This window comes from Hyperolius riggenbachi, chromosome 7 (genome assembly GCF_040937935.1).
Source record: "Hyperolius riggenbachi isolate aHypRig1 chromosome 7, aHypRig1.pri, whole genome shotgun sequence".
In the NCBI taxonomy this organism is placed as follows: domain Eukaryota; kingdom Metazoa; phylum Chordata; class Amphibia; order Anura; family Hyperoliidae; genus Hyperolius; species Hyperolius riggenbachi.
In genome coordinates, this window is record NC_090652.1 from 238,648,179 (window position 1) to 238,671,097 (window position 22,919).

Sequence of the window (22,919 nt, forward strand, 5' to 3'; positions counted from 1 at the left end):
CAAACGCTCCTGTGGATTTTAACACATAGAATAACATTAGCACAGCGTTTTCGAAAAACGCCAGCGCTTTCAAGCGCTCCCTAAATGCCAATAAAAACGCCCTTGTGGGTTCTAGCCCTTAATCAGTAATTTAATTGCTAGAAGCTATTGGTAATGGGGAATTTCAGGTTGATTTAGCATATATCTGGACATATATTTAATAGTTTAATTTAATTTTGCATCTATATATATAATAGAGTAAGTGCCTCAACCTTCGAGCAAGAAGAAGAAGTACTTTGCATGAGAAAATGTATGCGTGCTCAATCACCAAGTTTTAGGCTTCTTTTCCACGGACTGTTGAGCTGTGTGCTCAGCAAGCAGTTACCAGGCAGCAGTAAGCAGTTACCAGGCAGCAGCAAGCAGTTACCAGGCAGCAGCAAGCAGTTACCAGGCAGCAGTGAGCAGATACCAGGCAGCAACAAGCAGTTTCCAGGCAGCAGCAAGCTGTTACCAGGCAGTAGTGAGCAGTTGTAAGAGTTTGAGAGGCATGTTACTGCCTATCAACTGTCCATGGAAAAGAGGCCTACCCTAGCAAGTCTGGCTTTGCAAATCTGGCCTAATTGGCTATTCATGAGGCAATGCTTATGCAAATATGCATTTGCTTTTGCATGCCAAACTATGCAGGGTCAAAAAACCAATACTCCCCTGCTACATGCCAGTGATGATTGAAAATGCAAAAATTTGTTTCGATAAATTTGTACCGAATTTTCGCCTAATTTCGTTTTGACAGGCAAATTTTCCATCTAATTTTTTCACGTTAATTTTCGCCTAAGGCCAGTCATTTTCGCATTACTTGCGTATGATTGCGGACATTTTCCACATAAGGGCATTAGCGCCCGCATCAGAGAAGTTTCTTGCGCATTATTGCGGGCATTTTTCCGTATAAACGTCCGCATAGATTGAATTTCCATGCGGATTATTGTGGACATTTTTCTGCATAAGGGCATAAGCATCCGCATACAATGAATTTTCGATGCTGGTCGAAAACGCAAATATTTCTAAAGATTTTCATGAAAATTCGCCAAAAAACGAAAACGGGATTTTCGAGGCGAAAATTCGCAAGCAACACTGCTACATGCTACATTAGCACTATCCAGGAGCGCCACGGGGAGGATTCCCAATGCCCCCCTTTTATACAACCGGGGGGACCACAGGGTCCCAGGCTCTCTCACTGCCTGGGAACCACAGCGACACCCCGGATGGGGAGGCGCAGGCGACCCCCCCCCAAGCGTGGCCAGCGTCGGGGAGAGCCGTCTACACCCACCTCCCAATATTAAAAACAGGCACTTACCTTAACGTCCATTGCGTTCTGCTACATGCGCATTAACTTGGGAGCACCACATGAGAAAGGAGTGAAGCATGGGTCACCCCGAGCTTTAGAGCTCAGGGCTGGCTCACATACAGCACTCCAGAGGGGGGGGGGGGAGGACAGGTGCAGACAACTCACTCCAGGGCTCACACCACCGGAGCAAGCCATCCACCACCTGCCTCCAAAGGATACAAACTGCAAAAAATGCTTTCCATGAGAAAATGAATGCGCATGTAGCAGAACGCAATGGACGTTAAGGTAAGTGCCTGTTTTTAATATTGGGAGGTGGGTGCAGACGGCTCTCCCTGGCGCTGGCCACGCTTGGGGGGGGGGGGGGTCGCCTGCGGCACCTAGCCTCCCCCTCCGGGGTGCTGCTGTGGTTCCCGCGGTCCCTCCGGTTGTATAAAAAGGGGGCATTGGGAATCCTCCCTGTGGTGCTCCTGGATAGTGCTAATGTAGCAGTGTCATTTTCGCATCGAAAATCCTGTTTTCGTTTTTTGGCGAATTTTCACGAAAATCTTCAGAAATATTTGTGTTTTCGACCAGCATCGAAAATTCATTGTATGCGGATGCTTATGCCCTTATGCGGAAAAATGCCCACAATAATCCGCATGGAAATATAGACTATGAATGTATTTTGTAGGTACTGATCTTTTGCAGAAACAGATCTTTTGCAGATAATGATCTTTTGAATGTGTGCAGCAACTTTGTGTGCAGCATCTTGCAAATATTTCTATCTAATGGGGAGTGCAGCTCAATAGAATAGACTGTGTAGGTGTGGCTCTGATACTACATGGAAGGGGGTAAAATTGGTCTGTGATCTTTCATTTTTCCAAAGACTTTTATCTTATGTGTGTACCCACCTTTATTCTTCTTGCTTCAAGGTTGAGGCACGTACTCTATTAGATAGATAGAAGATGCGGCGTATGCTACGACGCGGGACGGCTAGTTTGTTTATATTGTAGAGGATATTAAAAAAATATTTTTTTTTTATTGTTTTAATCAGGGAAATATTGAAAATCACAAATGTAAATAGTACTTTTTAGAGGGCTGTCTGGTCACAAGGTAATTGAGTATAAGGACTGGTTCCACTAGAGCGCTTCAGCAATTCCCACAGCATTACCTGATTTCCAGGAATCGCCAGCCTCACAGAAGTGCATCACTAATGCAAGGTTATACTGCGATTCCACAGGAGCGATTGCGACTTGCTGAAATCGCTCTGGAATGCACTGGTCATTTAGTCAAAAATCACTCTCAACAACGTTACTGCTTTTCAAACTGCATACTGCTGCATCTTACTATAATATAATACAATACAATAACATTTCTAAAGCGCTTTTCTCCCACAGGACTCAAAGCACATAGTTGTGTCTCAGATTAATACAGGGTTGCAGGCTGGGTTGCTTACTGCAACACATAACGGAGGTTCATAATTGAGTGTGCTGTTCGGGGGGGGGGGGGGGGGAGGGGGGATGGTGGTCGTTAGGGTGATCACCCTTACTTACCTACGGGGTCTGCTTCTCTGGCCTCCCTGTCTGTATGGGATTCACCTTCTTCCCCAGGGAGAGACCGCAGCTGCACCATTTTGAAGCTCCTGTTGAAGTTTTGCACCTCCAACCACCTTGCAGAGCATGCTGGGAGATATAGTCCATGTAGCCACTCGTAACTAATGCTGATGTGCCCAACCCCCCTCCCCCCCACACACACACACACATGGCACACTCCTTTACACACCTCCTTTATGGGAAAGATCAATTTTTATATAAACTGTAGGGTGCTGAGCTGCCTTTAAACTCCAGGAAGATAGTGTCCTGGCCCTGATTTGAACGTGAGACCCCAGAACTGCAAGGTGACAGTGCTATAAAATACACCGCCATGCTGCTTATTACAAAGTTCACCCCAGTTATGGTCTGTCTCCACTGAAAAACACAGCGCACACTGGAAAGCCGATTGCATTCAGCTAATAAAAAATGAAACATTCAGAAATGTCTTATGTAGATTATGTTATATTGTGACATAAAGTGCATTAAACAGCATTGAATAGGTTCAAAACTGTACAACAGAGACAGACGCATGTGAGAAGCAATACTAGAGTCAGAGACTTTCCTTGTTTCAGAACATTTGTTATCAGTGGCGTAAGTACAGTCCATGGGGCCCCCCAGTGAAACTTTGATAGGGCCCCCCAATGTTCAGACGTGCATGATATAGAGGCACATAAAAAATAGGCATGGGTGGAAGACAAAATCATAATAAACGATAAATATAGTGGCCGACTGGGCACGGGTTGAAACCAGAAACATGTAAACAATAAGTACCATTTTCAAACAGATGGGAAATAAAAACAAAAAGTTATTTATTTATTCAAAAATACAGCTTAAACCACCTCCTACCCTGGTGGTGCCTAACCGTAAGACTCCCCCTGGTGGTGCCTAACCCTAAGCCCCCCCCCCCCAGGTGGTGCCTAACCCAAAGCCCCCCCCCCAGGTGGTGCCTAACCCTAAAACTCCCCCTAGTTGTGCCTAATCCTAAGACCTCCCCCTGGTGGTGCCTAACCCTAAGACCTTCCCCTGGTGGTGCCTAACTCTAAGACCTTCCCCTGGTGGTGCCTAACTCTAAGACCCCTTCGGTGGTGCCTAACCCCCCCCCCCCCCCCCTCCGCGCACAAACACTCTTACAAACATAGAAACGATAACATATTTGATAATGTTATATTTGTACATACAAACAAAAGAATATGACAAAAACTATAAAGTTGTAAGTTTCAAAATGATAGCATATTTAAAAACTTTAATGTTTTAATGTTGAAAACTATATATTAATCAGATGCCCAAATTTCTGCTGTGGGAGCCATATTAATGATATTTGCATTAGCTCCTATGGGGCCCAAATCATCCACTAGCCCCCAGCGCCCAAATTTCCTGCTTCCATGTTCACACCCCTTCCCTTACAAGGGTCTTCACACACATGTGTAGCCACAAAAACACCTGATCTTAGGGATGGACCCCTTTATCGGAGGCAGTGAAAGTTAGTAGTTTGGGCTCCCCACAGCTCTACCCTAATTGCAGGGGCTGCTTCTCTCTAGTTACATTCCTGTTCTTTATATAAAAAGCCTCATGGCTATGTCCTTGTGCTGTGCAGATTCACAGAACACTCAAAAGCAATATATTACGATTATTTTTACTTTCCTAATAACCTTGCTGTAATCAGCAATTAAATTCAGTAAGAGCTTACATGTAACCTTTTCCTCTGAGGTCATTTTTGAATTAGGATTGGACCAAACCCAGAAAAGGGCTGTCTAATCCACCCCTAACTACTAATAGGATTATATTTACATTTTCCCCAGCTCTGCATGTGGTATGAACATGGTACAGTAATTTCATACAGATGTGTACCATACCATGCTCAGGTCTCCTCTGCTCTGACATTAGAATAAATTGGATAACTTGATGGATTGGACACAGTTGTTTGCATTTAGCGGAGTGCATGCTGGTTCTACAAGCATTGAAACTGATGAAGACGGCTGCTCTTAGGACACTATAAAACACATGTTCTACAAATGAGCCGCAGCTTCTGTTTGTGGACCATAATTTTATACTTTTTTCCCTCTTAAAATGTGTTCTTTAACTGGATCCACAATTTAAATTTGAAACAGAAGATACCAATATAAAGTTTCTGTTTTATTAGTGGTGAAGCAGCCCTACCAGCAAGGAAGGGCAAGAAATGACTACAGCATGTTTCTGCAGGAAAGGGCTCCATCGAGTGTGCGGCAGTAGTTTTCAATTCCTGGACAATGATCGACCCAACGGGCTGCTCACGGCTGTTTTAAAAGTTTCAGAATTTTATACTCTTGTGGGTGTAAAATGTATATACTTTTTTGCAAAATGGTTTTATTTGATTTGGGGGACTGAGACCATTATTAGGTAAATCTTTCCATTTTTTTGATTACTGTATCCTCTCTCCATTGCCTCCAGGCACCACAGCACATACGAGGTCACGCACATGGCGACAGGTAACGGTGTATAGGTGCCGCGGTGGCGATGGAGAGAAGACACAAGTGCAGGTGTACCAGCAGACAGTTGAGGTTAACCTCTTGAGGACCACAGGTTTATCTCCCCCTAGTGGCCAGGCGATTTTTTTAATCAGCACTGCGCTGCTTTAACAGTTCACTGCTCGGTCATACAACTTAGCACCAAAATGCATTTCACTTCCTTTTCTTCTCACAAATTGAGCTTTCTTGTGATGGCATCTGATTGCTGCTGCGATTTTTTTTATTTTTATTCATTTAAAATTGCATTTTTTTAAAATAAAAAAACTTTTTTTTAATTATTTCCCCCCCTCCCCCTATTGGCCCTACACTACAATACATACACTGCATAATACATACATAGGCATATGCCTAAGATAGGAATAAGATTGTGAGCCCCTCTGTGGGACAGTTAAGTGACAAGGCAATATACTGTGCAGCGCTACACAGAGACATTTTAACCCCCCCTCCCCAGTGACGATCACAGCCTGCCAGCCATGATCGCGGGCTGGCAGGCTGATAATGGAGCTCCGCATTGTTTATTTACGCACGCTCGAGTGAGCTCCCTGCTAATCTTGCAATGAGTGAGATGACGCATCGGTGCATCCTGGAGGAACAAGGGAGCCATTCTGTGGCCGCCATCCTATGTTAGGCGGTCGCAGAGTGGTCAGCACCTCTTCAAGAGACACTGAAGCGAAAAAAAAATTATGATATTATGATTTGTATGTGTAGTACAGCTAAGCAATAAAACATTAAAATCAGATACATCAGTCTACTTGTTTCCAGTACAGGAAGATTTAAGAAACTCCAGTTGTTATCTCTATACAAAAAAGCGATTAAGCTCTATGACTTTCAAAGTCATGGAGAGGGCTGTTTTCTGACTTTTATTATCTCAACTGTTAGTTAATTTTTTACTTTTCCTCTGCCAGAGGAGAGGTCATTAGTTCACAGACTGCTCTGAAAGAATAATTTTGAATGTTGAATGTTGTGTAATCTGCACATATTAGAGAATGATGCAATATTAGAAAAAACACTATATACCTGAAAATAAAAATATGAGAATATTTTCTTTGCTGCTAATCTTCTAGTAATTATTCATAGTACACAACCAATTCATTATATCATATATTTTTTTTTTGCTTCAGTGTCTCTTTCAACACTCACCATGGGCCCAGGTTGTACACATTACATGGGGGTGGGACCTTGGGGACTCAGCAGGTGAAGGTGGCTGCTCAGATTTACAATTTGGGAATCTGTTTACAGTACAAGGGCAGTGATAGATCCCTCTCTGCTCAGATTCAATCAGAAAGGGATCTATATGATGGTTGAATCTGGTGGCCATCTGCCAGTGTATGGGCACCTTTAGATACACAATCTGATCAAAGTATTCAAAATCTGCTGGACCTCATACTACATGGAAGTTTGGTTTGCTTTCAAATGGTAGCTTTCTAAGGGTGGAACAATTGAATTTTCCAGAATTCACCAGTAATTCAGCAGAATTCAGCTTTACACCAAGGTAACTTCCTCAACCTTCTAACCTAATCTGCATTGCTGACCACTATCCCAGCCTAAACCCATACCCACCCCCCACCCAGCCTGACCACACTACTCTCGTACCCACAGACCTCCTTAGCCTAAGCTCATTCTTATCTGTCCCACCCCTAGGCATTCTCTTCCTCTCCCTTGTGGTCTCTGAAATACCAGATCCGTCCACAACAAGCTCACATCCATTCATGAGCCGTTCCTCTGGAAATCCCTCACCTTTTGCACCCTCACCCCCTCTGACTGCACCACAACTTCAGCCTTCTCCTGTGGGGACTACATCTCAGCCACACCCCCAGTTCTGACAGCAGACCGGGGGACAGGTGTGTCTGCTCTCTCTCCCCATTCTTCACCATTCTTTGAGGCCCATACAATTTGCCTCTACCATCCCCTCCCAGCCATCATTGCGGTCCTTTATCACCTCCCATCTACTCCAACTCCACTCTTCCTTGACAACCTGGCCTCTTGGCTTCCCCACATCCTGTCATCCGACCTCCTCACGATCATCCTTGGGGACTTCGATTGATGAGGTTAACACAATTCGCAACAAAATCTCCCTACTTCGTCCAACCCTTCCTATCTCCTCCCAGGTCGTTCCCTGAGTAATATGTTGTCGCTTTATAAATACAATAATAGTAAAGTTTTAAAATTTGCCAAAAAAAGATTGGATGTGTGTACCAAGCTTTAGTCAATCAGCCTTAAAGAGACTGTGTTAAAAAAAAAATCCCCTGGGGGTACTTACCTCGGGAGGGGGAAGCCTCAGGGTCCCAATGAGGCTTCCCCCATCCCTATAGCTGCAGGCAATCCTGCGCTGGCTCCCCTGAAGCCTCCCGGAGTCCTTCCCCGACAAGGCTTAATATATTTACCTCTCTGGGATCCAGTGCAGGTGCAGTAGCAGCTCTACGTTCGGGCTAGGAGGAAATAGCTGAGGCGGATCGCATCCGCTCTACTGCACAGGTACAAAGGGACTCGCGCCTGCTCAGTAGAGCAGATTGATTGGATTTGGCTATTTCCATCTTAACGCAAGCGGAGATCTGCTACTGCGCCTGCACTGGATCCCGGAAGGTAAATATTTACATCACCGCACTTCGGGGGGGCTGCAGCTGGACAACGGAGGGAGGGAGAAGAACGTGGGAAGCCTTGTTAGAACACAGAGGCTTCCCCCTCCTGAGGTAAGTACCCCAGCCCCCCCCCCATGGGGGAATTTTTTTTCATTACAGGATTTCTTTAACCCGCACACATAGCTTCCTATGCCTGTGCTGTGCCAGACCATAGTTGATCTCCAGACCAGGAGCATTTATATAAATAGGACCCATTTTTATTGCTAGAGGCAAGAAAGGTTTTCTCACATCTTCTTGTTTATCACCAGACTCCAGTCTGGCTGAACAATTCATCTTCTCTCTAGTAAATGCATCACTACTACAAAGGAAATACTTGTGCTCCTTATCTAAGTTGTTCATCTTCCTAGCTTGTAAATATCTACAGATACAATCTAGTCTAAAGGCTTGTAAACTCACTTTCTAAAATTATCTGAATTATCCTGCCAGATCGATTATTTCCAACATGTCCAGTCTGTATTTCGATCGTTTTTTTTATTTCCAATCTTTTTTTAACCTCCTGGGCGATAATCCCGAGCTGAGCTCGGGGTATGTCGCGCAGGAGGATTTCTCAGGCCCTGGTGGGCCGATTTGCATAATTTGCTAGCTGCGTGTAACTTCTGCTCGCCGCCGATCCGCCGCTACCCGTCGTGCCGCGCAGCCCACCCCCCCCCCCCAGACCCCTTGCGCAGCCTGGCCAATCAGTGCCAGGCAGCACTGAGGGGTGGATCTGGACTCCCTCTGACGTTGATGACGTCATCGCGAGCGTCGCCATGGCGACAGGGGAAGCCTAGCAGGAGATCCCGTTCAGAACAGGATCTCCTGCTTGCGCTGATCGCCGGAGGCGATCGGAGGGGGTGGGGGGATGCCGCTGCACAGCGGCTATCATGTAGCTAGCGCTAGGCTAGCTACATGATTTACAAAAAAAAAAAAATTTAAAAAAGTGCTGCGCCCCCTCCTGGGCGATGCAATTGTATCGCCCAGAGGGTTAATTGTTTTTCTGATCAATTGTCCAATCGATTTTCGTTCAGTTCTATGAAAATCAATCAAAAAAATTATTAAAAGAAACGATTATAAAAACGATTGGAAAAATGAAAGATCGATCGAAATTCAGATCGGACATGTTGGAAATAATTGATCTGGTAGGTAAATCTGCAAGAAAATTATATGATTTGTACCTAGAATTAAGCTGCGTACTCACCGTTCGATTGCTCCAGAGACATCCCCTTGACGACAGTCACTAGCGACGCCTCTTCCTGTCGGAGGGTTAAGCGCGAGGTCAAGCGACATACACGGCGGTGCAAGCAAGACTCCAGTGATCACGGTACTTTGAGCGGTGTCGTCAGGGATCTTAAAGATCCGATGTGTCAGTCTTTTGTCAATGCGCGATGCTAAGCGAAGTTTGCAATTGTGCACCTGTACCCATCTCACGACGGCGTGTTAAAATTCCCAGTCGTTGGGTAAATCGTTGGGAAAATCGCCAAGTGGGTACATAGCTTTAAGGTTGCCATACATCAGGCCACTTGGTGGCTTATTGACCATCCGATTCAGATGAAGATCGCTGCTGCCAAGAGCATGCACGTTCGACCATGAGACCAACTTCGGCCAAAATTGGTCGCATGGTTTGATTGGACATGCTGCAAGATGTAGGACCAACAAGCTCGATCAGGTGTGCGGTGGTAACGGCGTGTGATATCGGGACAAGCGACAAACATGACGGAACCCATGGCGCTGTCCCCTCTAGTGAAAAATCTGCCCTGTGGGGGAATATTTTACCTGTCAGTGTCCACTGCTGGATCCATGCTCCGTCCATATACACGCGCCCTACAAGGTTGCTCTTGTAATATCTTGCACCCATTTAAATGTATGGCCACCTCTTACATAATGGGATAATGGGATAGGTGGAGGAGATTAAACAGTTCACAGACAGGGGTGCTCGGATACCCCTTTTCAAAATCCGAAGTGATCCAAATCCAGATACCCAGATATCCGGATCGGATATCCGGATCCAAACTTTTGGGTATCTGAATAGAATCGGATATCCGACCCCAGTATCCGGGATATCCGGGTGGATTCGGATATCTGGATAGGGAAACCGGAAGTGGCCTTTAAATTGCTTTTAAAATGTTTTTAAGGGTAAATGAGGCATGTAGCATCATGTTTTTTAAAGGGAAACACAAATTGATGATGTGGGGACTTAACCCCCCCCCCCCCCCCAAAAAAAAAATGGCTGTCAATTAACATTAGGTTCCAGACAGCGGTCGTGCAGCTCACATTGTGTCCAAAGTCCAACTGCACATCTGGGACATGACTGTTTTCAGCCCAGACACCTCCAAATAATTACATAGCAATTGTGTTTTGGGTTAAATATAGGTGGTATCAGCACAGCAGCAGTGGCCTGTGGCACCCTGGAGGTGTGAGCAGTACAGGCAGCAGGAGCAGGGCAATGCAGCAGCAGCAGGTGTAACGTCTGCCAGCCAGAAGCATGCCGGGCGTGGCACTTGGCAGTGGCACGTGGCACTTTGCACTTGGCACTTTGCACTTGGCGCGTGTCACTTTGCACTTTGCAAGTGGCACTTTGCAAAGTGTCACATGCCAAGTGCCACGTGCAAAGTGCCATGTGCAAAGTGCAAAGTGCCATGTGCAAAGTTCAAAGTGCCATGTGCAAAGTGCCACGTGCAAAGTGCAATGTGCCATGTGCAAAGTGCCAGGTGCAAAGTGCCACGTGCAAAGTGCCACATGGAAACTGCAAAGTGCCACGTGCCACATGCAAAGTGCCATGTGCAAAGTGCCAAGTGCAAAGTGCCAAATGCAAAGTGCCAAATGCAAAGTGCCAAGTGCCGGGTGACAGTCAGACAGCAGAGGAGAAGACACTAGTGCACACTAACTGTCACACTGGCACTGCTCACAGCACAGCAGTTCTGTAGTAAGCTAACACAGTAGGACTACTACTCTAACAACTACTAGCACTGACTGCAGTACTACAGTACTAACTATACAATAACACAGTAATCCTATTCCCTAACATAACCTATACTGTAGCTAAGGCTAGCTGGCCAGCAGGCAGCAGCTGGCCTGGTCTGTGCACATCACACACACAGACACATAGCAGCTGCAGCAGCCCTGCAGCACACACTCTGACTGTCACTCACTGAATGAAATCAAGCTAGCTGCTACCTAATTAACAATATAACAATAGTGTAGTGATAATGAAGGGGTTAATCACTGAACAGCTTTAGGTTTATCACTACATACAGCACTTGATAGGCCAGCAGCACTGGAGCATGTCTCTCAGTGAGCATTCACAAGCAAGGACGATATTTCTCATCATGGCACCCCTCCTTATTATACAGGGAGGCCTGGCCAGGGTTCCTTTCTGTGATTGGGTGCCAGGGTTTAGGCTGGGAGCCCTCTGATAGGCTCAATGAGGTCAGGTGGGGCTGGCCAGGGTTCTCTTCTGTGATTGGTTGCTAGGGCTTCTGCTGGGAGCCCTCTGATGGGCTCAATTATGTCCTCTCATTAGTTACAGTATAATATCCAAATATCCGCAGATAGCTATCCGGATTTGCACAGAAATCCGGAATCCGAATCGGATAGCTGAAAAAAGGTCAGATATCCAGTTTACCCGGATATCCAGAATCCGGATGAGCACCACTGTTCACAGACATTCAGCCTAAACATGCAGTATCTGACATTCACACAGGAAGTTAAGGCAGCCATACATCTAGCGATTCTGATTCAATCTACAAAACGATCGACTTTATTGGGGAATCGACTTCAGTATGGTTGATCAAAAGTTGATCAATTAGTGACCAACACACCACAAGAGATATCCTATGTGATTTACCTTCACTAATTGATCTGATGTTGTGTCTCCGTGCTCTGAATGCAAAAATTGATTCAAAAGCAATCAAATGATATGTAAACAGTAGCCGATTCCTGTGCGATCAAACAATATCTTGCATGCTGCTCAATTGACTAAACTAGTCGATTAGACAAGATATCAGCAACTATTCATCCATTGGGCATATTGGAACACACTTGATTCTCTCTCAATTCTCTCTCGACTTGATAAAATGATTGAATCGAATGGTTGATTGTACAACCAAATCGGTAGATGTATGGCCACCTTTAGTTCTTCAAACTCAGCAAGGCAGATAATAAAAAATGATTGACATGATTTTGGAATCGGCTGCTGCCATCTGATACTCTTGGCACTTGTCGTTCCACAATAAAAATGTTGTTTAAATAAAAAAGAATGATTGACATGCAATTCACGTATGTTATGATAGGTCCCGCACAATATACATATAAAATACTAGCCTGAACTATGGTTTTAACATTTCAACCTCAATATTTGCCAACGCCTCTTCCTCACCTTCATATAATAAGGTACTTACAATGTTATAATAAACGAATGAGGATCATTATATTTCACCTTGTCAGAGCATTGCAAAGAAGAAAAAACAGCCTATATTTAGCTGGTGTTACAGTAATGTCACTAATTTATAATGAGATAATTTAATGGCTCACCAGCTTTACATAATGCCCAGACCAGAGAGTTCCCTGTCTTGTGTTTCCATTCATCATAGGAATCTCTCTTGCGGATTGCTGCTGACAATATCACTTTCTCTGCAGAGAATATAATAGAGTTATGATAGGTCAGCGGAGTTCATGTATAATTCTATTGAACTACATTACTTTGAGGGTTATTATTGGAGACAAATGGATTCATAATCTTTAAAGCTAAATCCCTGGGAGAGTGGAGGAGATTTCGCTAGGGTCTCGCATCAATCTCAGCCCAGGCGACAGAACGCTTATATAACATTTCATTTGTGGGCAAATATATTTTAGGGCCCATTTATAACGGTGCTCAATGGTCAGGTCAGTTGTTGATCTCTTTAAAGTAAAGGTTTAAATCATGTGAAGTAAAGCAATAAGGGTCCATTCACACTTGTAAAACGCAAAAAGCTAGTGCTTTTGTTAGCATTTTGCTCTGGTGATTTTTGCCGATTAACGCTAAAAAAAATCATCATTCACACTTGGCGATTTTTTTGCGATCGCGATTAGCGCTTCTATAGCACTAAACGCGATTGCCGGGAAATCACCTGAAAATGATGCAGGATACAAATTTGCGTTTGGCGATTTGCGTTAATCGCCCAAGTGAGAACGGCCCATAGGGTATTATGGCACTAGCGCTTTAAAAAGTGCTAGCGCTTGAGCGTTTTGCTGAAATCGCCGGCAAAATGCTCAGATGTAAACTGAGCCTAAGTAGGTGTATAAATACAATTCAGGCAACACCCAGTAAAAGTTTTGTGGGCCCCCTTTAAGTTCATAACCCATTTTCCTCTCACAGCACTAAATAACTGGTACACGGTGTAGGCGGGAAAAAAGACGGTATGAAATTTTTGTGCCCAGTAACTGATAGTAGAATATCAGTAACATATCGGTCACATTTACCAACGTTCTACTTTTTTTACAGTAAGCATTATGATACTAAACTATCTGTAAATATTACCGATATGTTACTACAACTAAACCTAACCCTATCCTCACACAGAACCCTCCCTCTACCAATGCCTAACCCTATACATCTCCCTACTGATGCCAAACCCTAACCCCCCTACAACTAACCTTAAAGCGGACCTGAACTCAGAACGGCCTCTCTGCTTTAAAAGATAAGCAACAGCATAATACATTTAAAGAAAATGTTTTCCTTGTTACAACTTATAGAACTCCTACTGAGATTCTGCAGAGTGGTTACTCCCTGGTATCCTGGGGGCACGGAAAGGGTTTACCTCCTGTGTTTACATAGTAGCTCAGAATTTGGCAGAGTCAAACAGACAGCTAACAGATCAATTTACACTAGCTCGTTACTTGCTAAGAAGGGAAAATAAGACAGGCTGTTCCCTATAGACACACACAGGGTGGATTTCTCTATGTTTCCTTGTCTCCTGTGCAAGAGTTTAGGACCACTTTAACCGCCCCCCCCCCCCCCGTGCCTAACCATAAAGTTTCCCCCCCCCCACATCTGACCTTGAACCCTTCCACCCACACACACGCAGATGCCTGACCTTATCCGACCTCCCTCTGCTCTCCAAAAAGGCTAATTATCGGTGCGCCATAGGTGCCCTTCAGATATCTGTATTAATAAGCAATTTGGGTGCCAAAGGTGCCCGATAAATAGTGGGCGCTGGGGCCACCCGCTTTTTTGCATTTGGCGCCCTAATTTCCTAGTAATACCGGTATTTGAAGGGATGTCTATGGTGACACCCAAACTTCTGCGCCTCTCCAGCTCCCACATTTCATGCTTCAGGTACATGGGCCAATAACACACATCCACTCATATTGCCATGTTACATCCCCATGTCACATATGCTGTCTCTATTATAGCTCCTCATCTCTTCATTGCTAGAGGTTCTTTAGCTTTCTGCTTCCCTCTGAGAATCCTGAAGAGCTTTTCTCCTGTTATAATCAAAGACATCATACAATGCACTTAGCAATGAACTTCCCAACACCATCATCCTTCTGTCATCCTAACTATGCGTTAACATCTCTCTGTATTAAAGTTTCCTTTAAGCTGTATACAGGCCATTGTAACTCTGGCAGAATAGTCATCTATTTTCAGTGTACTTGTATATACTCTACACTCTGCGTGCGCGAGCTTTAGTGCATGGCATTTACAAGAGTTAATAATAGGATGCATAATGCGTTTGGCTAGACTAAGTCAGTTTTAATATATACAGTTTTCACTCACACCTAATTTATGTAGCTTGTGTAATGTCTGTAGTGGTTTGGGCTTTCAAATAAAGTACTACCTATCTGATTATATTAAGAATGTACAGAAATCATACAGAAGTGCAGAGGATAGCCTATTCTGAATGGGACAAATTAAAAAACAGACTATACTTAAAGTGGATCCGAGATAAACTTTTACTCATTGCATAATTGTGTTCCTTTTATATAGTTTATAGGGCATTCCTCAAGAAAAATACTTTTTTGGTTTTGTTTTAATACTCTAATTCCCTATAAACTAAACAAGCCTCGCCCACAGCTTTTCACAGTGCCTTGGCACCATAGCAAGGGCTTATGGGAGCTCAGTCTGGGCAGGAGGAGGAGGACGTTATTAGCCATTAATTTCAGAGGCAGAGGGGAGGAGGGAGGAGGAGAGGGGACTTAATTTACACACAGTCAAGCACAGGCTCAATTTTTGGTGGCAGAGAGTACAGATGGCATTGCTCTCATCTGAGGCAGACACACACAAAAATGTCCACACCGCTGAGCCCTGGGGTGATGGCACTTTAGTGGTGGTGGCCGACTGAGTGTTAAGTGGGGTGCCAGAATCAGAGCAGGGGGAGGAAGATATGTTATGCTTCCGTGCGGAAGCTGAGAAATATGAGGTGTTCTTTGTTAAATAGTCAGCTACGTCCTGACAATATCGTAGTTGATGGCACGAGCCTTCTTCTGAACACTGTACTTTGGATGCGGGCCGCACAAAATCACGACAGCACGACCTCGAACAGACCTGCCAGATGGCCTGCCTCTGCCTTTTATTTTGTCCATATTGGGGGGGTGAATTGAAAGGTATGCACTGACTTGACTAATACAATGTGCAGTCAGTCACACAGGTGCAGTTAACAGGTATGCACAGAGTGGTATATCACACTGCGTGTGCTCACGTAGGTAGGTGGGTGCACTGTGAACAACAGGTAGTAGGTATATGCAGTACTGGGTATTACAATGTGCCCCTGTCACACACACAGGCAGTCACTGAATGTGCTGGGCCTGGCAGTGGAACACATACAGTATGGATTATCAAGGCTGTCTATGCAACACAAGTGTCAGTAGGACACACAGAAAAAAAATAGATCACAAGAACAAGATTAGCTCTCAAAAGAGCTGTTGTGGGGTGCTATTTTAGCAATAATAATCAGCAATGAGCAAGCTAACAAGCCTACAAGAGCCTAACTAATCTTTACCTATGAGAGAGTCTGCACTGCAGCAGCTGTCCCTTCTCTATTTACTGCAGGCACACGAGTGAGTATAATGGCCGGCGGGGCCTGCCTTTTATAAGGGGGGGGAGTGGCTCCAGGAGGGAGTGTAGCCTCATTGGCTACAATGTGCCTGCTGACTGTGATGTAGAGGGTCAAAGTTGACCCTAATGGTGCACTTTGGAGGCGAACCGAACTACCGGAAAAGTTCTCGGCTCGCCGCGATCGCGAACCACGGAAGTTCGCCGGGAACCGTTCGCCGGCGAACCATTCGGGCCATTTCTATCTGCTGTACATATTCTGTCAAATCACCATAGCTTAAATTTTTACACAGTTCCTAGGTTCATATCTCTAAATCTCCCAATCTCCTAGGTTCAAATTCAAAGCACCAATTGCTTCCTGTAGTTTGCTTGACTTCTTGGTTTGGAAATCCAACTACAACTCTCTCCCTTTATTTGCCACATGTTTGCTTTAGCCCATCCCTGACTTTACTCCTCCCACCTCTCATCACAGCCTACTCTTGGCACCGGAACAGAGTCCAGGCACCTGTTACATGAGGAGGGTGGAGGGAAGTTAACAATTAGGTCCATACTCAGATTTTCATTTGATTATGGGGATTTGCTGGGCTTATCAGATCCTGATAAGTGGTATTTGTTTGCATAGGCCCCTGTTAATTTGATTTAGTGATAAGAGTATTAGTGAACTGTAGTTATTGATTGTCTATTATCAGCTTATTGACATAATTTTCTTCTTATGTTCTTTCCAACATCAATGAACTAACCCTAACCCCATTTTCTTTCCTTATATAGAATCAATAATACTTATCAATTTCCTTGATCAATTTCCAATTGATTCAATAACTTTGATTAAATCTGTCAATAATATATTGCTGAAACATGTAACATATTTGATTGATTTACTCTTGATCATCTGACTAGACATGTTGGAGAATCCCCTTGCAAGTTGGAAGGGACAATAGTGGGAGGAGATATTTCATAGCACCGCACTGCACTTTGTATTACGGTATTATTATCATTCTTATTCTGTCTCTCTATCTCTTTCTCTCTCTGGGCCATATGCAATTCACTTTTTCTCCTGAGTTTTCTCCTAGGTGATAATTTTTCATCTTCGATTTAAAATAACTTTTTAGTACTTTGCAAAGGCAAAAGTACCAAAAAGTATGTGAAAAATACTGTCAAAATAATTTTCAGTATTGGTTTGCTTTCTGGTGGTTTAACCCCTTCCCGACCACCTAACGCTGGTAGGCGTCGGGAAGGTGGCAGCCTCAGGACCGCCTAACGACAAAAGGTGTCAAGTCCTCGGGGCGGGGTTTTACAGGCGATTGTGCGCTGATGCGCTTGCATCCCCACTTGAGTGACGGAGCTCCACTCCGTCATCAGTCACGCCGTGTCCCTCGGCTGTCCCCTGGATAGGCTCCGATCGCGATCACCTCTCATAGGCTGATGCCTATGAGAGAGGATCGCTGTGATTGACTGGCGGGGGGAGGAAGGGAGGGGAGGAATAAACAAAAAACAGCAATATTTATTAATAAAAAAACCACAATTAAAAAAATAAACAAACAGGGCACCAGCAATCAGATGTTGGTGGCCAGAAAAGGGGGGGGGTTAATTTGTGTGCTCATTAGTATGGCTATGCAGCGAGCTATCAAAGCTGCAGAGCACTAATTTATAAAAAATAGCCTGGTCACTAGGGATGTGTAAGCCTATGGTCCTGAACTGGTTAAAAGCCATTTTATTTACAGATAGTGAAAATATCACGTAGTTGAAAACTCAAGTGAAAAAGTGAATTGCATATTGGCCTCTGTCTCTCTCAGGCAGATGTTGAAGTAAGTTTTGCTTGGAAATTAGGTCATCAGTCTGTCTACAGGTAACTGTGAAATACTCAAAGACACGGCATTGCGTACATATTACCGCATTAAATCATACCTACACTTTATACATAGCAACAACTAAATTGTAAACAATCTTGACTAATCACAGGAGACATCACAAGGCCCTGTACAAGTATACAGTATAAAAAAAAAGTAATCAAAACTATTTATAAAGTTGGAGTGAATATGTAATCAAAAATGTGTGTGCTGAAAGAACCAAACAAGCTGTTTCAATCTTGTAGCCAACAGTAAAAAATGTGCAGCGCACACAAAAGCTGTCTATTTCACATATGCTGAGAAGCTTTCCTCTGTCATGCTACACACCATGCGCTATAGGTGCGCACACATGCAACACTGTTACTCCAAGGTAATAACTCAATACAGATAAATAGTGTGGAGAAAGCACACATAAAAAACCTAAAACTGATTTTTAAAAAGTCAAAAACAAATCAGCACTGAGAGGGATGACCACAATCTAATTTAAACGTCATTCATAAACCATGCGCTGGTATCAGGTGACCCTCAAGCACAGTGGCAATTGAGGTGAAGTGCAAAGGAAGGACAGTTTGAAAACAGGGTCCTACAGGTAGTGCTGAAGTCACACAAATCCTTAAAAAAAATCTCTTCATCAGAAAGAAGCAAAGAAGAGTCAGGCTAAGGTTTGATAAAGACTACATAAATTGGACTGTAGAGGACTAGAGTAAGGTTATCTTTTCTGGTAAATTCAATTTTCAGCTCTGCGGCCTGCCCAGCATCTGGTAATGTTATGGTTACACGGAGAACTGTAGAAGCCTACAAACCACTTTCCAACCAAAATATGGAGGAGGGTCAGAGATGATCGGGGGGTGCTTTAGCAAGGCTCATCCACTTTGTCTCCTCCCCTAGTGCCTCCAGTCTTCTACCCGCTAGATTGTAAGCTCGCTTGGTCAGGGACCTCCTCCTAATGTTTCTTGTTCTGCTATACATGCACCGGTATTGGTGGTTACTCAACCCACGTCAACTATGTATATATTTGTACTTGTGTTACTGGATGCGCTGATTGTACAGTTTGAAACAGTGTACAACGCAGTTCTCAAAATCTAAGTTCATTTACTGTTTGGGTCAGTACTTCTGCCTATAAAAGATACAAACTGAGAAACTGATTATTTTTGCAGTTGTCTGAGTTTTTCAAGAGCTGGTTGGTTAATCAGCACAATTTTGGCTCCCACATTTGGACTCAATGAGCGTCACTAATTGTACACGTGTACGCACCTTTTTAGAAAAACCCATGTTGGTGGAATACAGATGGGATATGGTGGAATTAATCCCATGCTCTAAGTAAAATATGTAAATCCTTGCACAATCATACAACAATAAAGATGACTTCTTGACGACAGATGTAATGTGTGTTCTATATGGTTTATCAAATCTATTTCTGTTGCTCAGAATACAAAGCACAGGGTGTTAATAAACATATCATGCGTCGTCCATGTACCTTTCTGATGATTTATATTGTTTGCTGTTACTGAATGATTTCTGCAGAAATAAAAGGGTGGATAAGTTCCCTTTTTTTCACATTGTAAAATGCCTTAGTAATAGTGAGAAGCAGCTGACGACATGAAGGGATCCCACCCAGGGAGTGTATTGCCATATCTGATCCAAAAATCCACACACTCATCATTATTTTATCTGAGTTTGTAATTTTGCATCTGTATTAAAACGCCAAATAAAAAAATGTGACTTACAGGCACACAAGCATGTTTTTCATCTAATATGCATTATTTAAAGGACATTTGAGGTGAAAAAAAAACTGATGAGAAAAACAATTGTATCTATCCTCCCTCCTCTAAAAATGACTTTTATAGATATTCCACAGTTTTATATTTAAATCTAGTTTTTAAGTTTTTACTGTTTCATTTTCTCTGCTTAATGACACCTTAATTGAAGTATGCCTGAACTAACATCTATGAATTATTTACCCTTTTTATCTCTTTCCTGCTCTCAGAAGCCATTTACTGACAGGAAAGTATTTTATGGCTGTAATTACTCATCATTGAGGGTTATGCTATAGTCTGACCAGTCCGACCCGGCCCCGACCCGGACAGAAACTGTCACTTGCATACCTGATGTTTAACTCTTTCAGGCAGAGAAAGAAAAAAAGGAACACAGCCTAGTCATTTGTGTACCTGGCACTGTGCATACACATGTCTATCTCATCATGTCACTTGTCACCTTGGTTGTTCTTTAACGTGTTAGAATTAAAAAAAAAACATAAAGCTCTTAGATCTGTGGAATCTATGAAGAGCTCTATTTCATACAATATTATTATTATTTATTGTATTTATAAAGCACCAACGTATTACGCAGCGCTGCACAATAGATAAATAGGTTAACATAAAAGGTAGGACAGACAAGGAGCTCACAACAAAACAAGATCATGCCAATGATTTGATAACAGTAGTTCAGTTTCTGGTCAAAACAGAGATTGTTCTAATTTACAAGAGGGGTGACAGACGGTAAGATTGCACAATCAAGCTGTAAACACTAGGGAACACTTCAATCTGTATTGAATGTTAGGAGACAGTGCAGAGTGAACACTGAGGGCCGGTTCACATTACAAACGCGGATGGCCACGCATGCGGAACGCAACGTGTACGAACGCACGCCATCCGCGTTTGTATGCGTTGCGTGGCTGATCCCATCACTGAAAAGTGAATGGGACAGCCGCGCGTTTTTGCTAAATCTGCGTGCAGCATGCGTTTCCGGACCGCACAGGTCCAGAACGCATGCAGTGTGAACATCAGACAGTGCACCCTATGCACTGTCTGATGTCATGCGTGTCGGCCTCCTGCACGCATTTCCAAAACGCGGCTGGAAACGCGTGCAGTGTGAACGGGCCCTGAAGCTTATACACACAGATCAGGGCTGGGAAAACTACGACCATGGGCGGGTTACCGGGTCATTGCTGTTTTGAATCCGGGACACTGATAGAGGGCTGGATTCCTCTCCTCCCTACCCCTCCACTTACTCCTCGCAAAGTTACGTGCGTTGTGAGATGAGAAGTTTAACTCGCCCAATTTCACTTTGCAGCCCTGATCTCCATGGCCACAGTGGTGTCAGTATGTGCCAGCGTGTCACATGATGCCGCCGTAGCCATGGAGATGGCTGTTGGTTATGCTATTGGGTGAGTTAAACCTTTCATAATGTACCGGCTCACAACTCTGCAGGGAGGAGAGCACAGGCATGCAAGCCGCTAAAGGAATGTGGCCGCAGCCAAAAGTTTACCCAGGCCTGCACTAGATGGTTCTCAGGTGGAGCATTAACTTAGGATTGCATCTGCAGAGAATCTAGTGTGTGTATGGTGGACCCCAACCCTCTCAGATGCATCGGCAAAAGATCCAGAGTGCCGGATTATCTTGGCCATGCACAGGCTGGGGGCATTGTTTCCTCCTTACACTTCCTATTCTGTTATTCATGTAGTTTCATCCCTCCTCCCCTTAAAGAGGAGCTGTCAGCCACACTATCTCAGAAACAAAAAACACATATATAAGCAGATAAATACTTCCTCTACTTACATAACATACGTATTGCACTGTCCACGTTTTGATTTTAATGATTTTTCTATAGTAAAAAAAGAGAAAATTCTTCTTAGGATTCTCCATTTTAACTGTGTCTATCTAGAAGCCAATCCTGATGTCATGTCCTCCCTTACTCTCCTCTGCCTTATTGTATGTGCATTGCCTGCCCTCCTCTCAGTCCTCAGGCACCCCCACCCAGATCTGCAATAGAAAGTCTCAGCATGATAAATATTGGCCAATCAGAGAGCAACAGAGGTGTGGGAGGGGAAAACAGGAGGGAAAGGAGCTCCAGCCAATCAGGCTGCATTAGTTAGGTCTGAGGGGAAAGTAAAGAAGCAAAAAAAAACTTTTTATGCCCCTAGGCCAAGTATGATGTGGCTCCGCTTTCATGTGCAGCTGCGCCCTCTTCCATGCGTTTCATTCATGTACTGCAGCCCCTCTCTTTCATTAACAGCTTCCTTGGGCATCAGTTTCCCGTTTTCATGGGTTGCTCTCCATTTTATCCCCCTCTTTCATATGTAACAATCCCTCCTTCATTTTCAGGTGCCCCTTTGGGCTGCAGCCGCCCAAGGCCTGGGCCTTTGTTGCCTTTCCAGAAATCTGACCCTGCTGGGAGAGTCCCAATTTGTAGTTATGCTACAGGGCTTGTTTTTATAGCAAAGATGATAGCCACATTGGAATGGTGAAATATATATTTTTTGCCATGAGTCCAGTATAGATGGAATTCATCTTTTATGACCTTTATCATTAGCACAAGTAATTCACGCTTGTTTTACTTCCTATATGCATGACTCATTGTACACCTCTGCCTTCCATTCAGTACAAAGCAGCCAAAAGCAACAGGGAAAACTGAGGATGCAAAGTCATGACTGACGTCCAATTTCCCTGAGCGGAATGTGGCAGATTAATGCAGCTCTGCTTTATTTTTCTTTGCGAGACAGACATCCAAGTTTACACTCTGGTGCTCTTACTCTTGCAGTACATCATTCGGCAGTACAGTGAAATTAAAACTAACAGGGCTGATATGGCTATTTTTCTTTCCTGTTGTTTCTGTGAGTATACTGTATGTAGTCAAATTGCTTCCTCCCAGATAATATATACTCCTATCTGAACAAATGAAACGAGCAAAATCCTTCACTTCCTTCCTGAAATTATTATTATTATTTTTTACTCTTTGACCAAGCCTCTTTTTCAGATGTATTAATTACTATTTGATAATCAGAGAGAATGAAAAAGTTAACTGTTGAATTTCTGATAGGCTGTGATTCCTGGAATAGGATGTGTGTGGTATGAAGATCAAGTCTGTTTGCCTTTATTCACCATATTCTTACCAAAAACATAGCGGTACTTATAGGATACCTAAACTGACATGTCACATAATGAGATAAACAAAGATACATATAGTACTGGTCCTACTAAAAATTGTCTGAAATCCCAGTCTGTTTTCCTGCACAGCAAGTATTAAATTG

General features: G+C 43.7%; 1 protein-coding gene across 1 annotated transcript in view; it reads right to left on the bottom strand.

The window, feature by feature from the left end:
- ITGA4 (integrin subunit alpha 4) overlaps positions 1–22,919 on the bottom strand; it is a 299,845-nt gene that overhangs the window by 237,499 nt on the left and 39,427 nt on the right. The window contains exon 2 of the mRNA XM_068245421.1: positions 12,545–12,643. The gene's annotated coding sequence lies outside the window, so the exon portion shown is untranslated. The remainder of the gene's footprint in view (positions 1–12,544; positions 12,644–22,919) is intronic.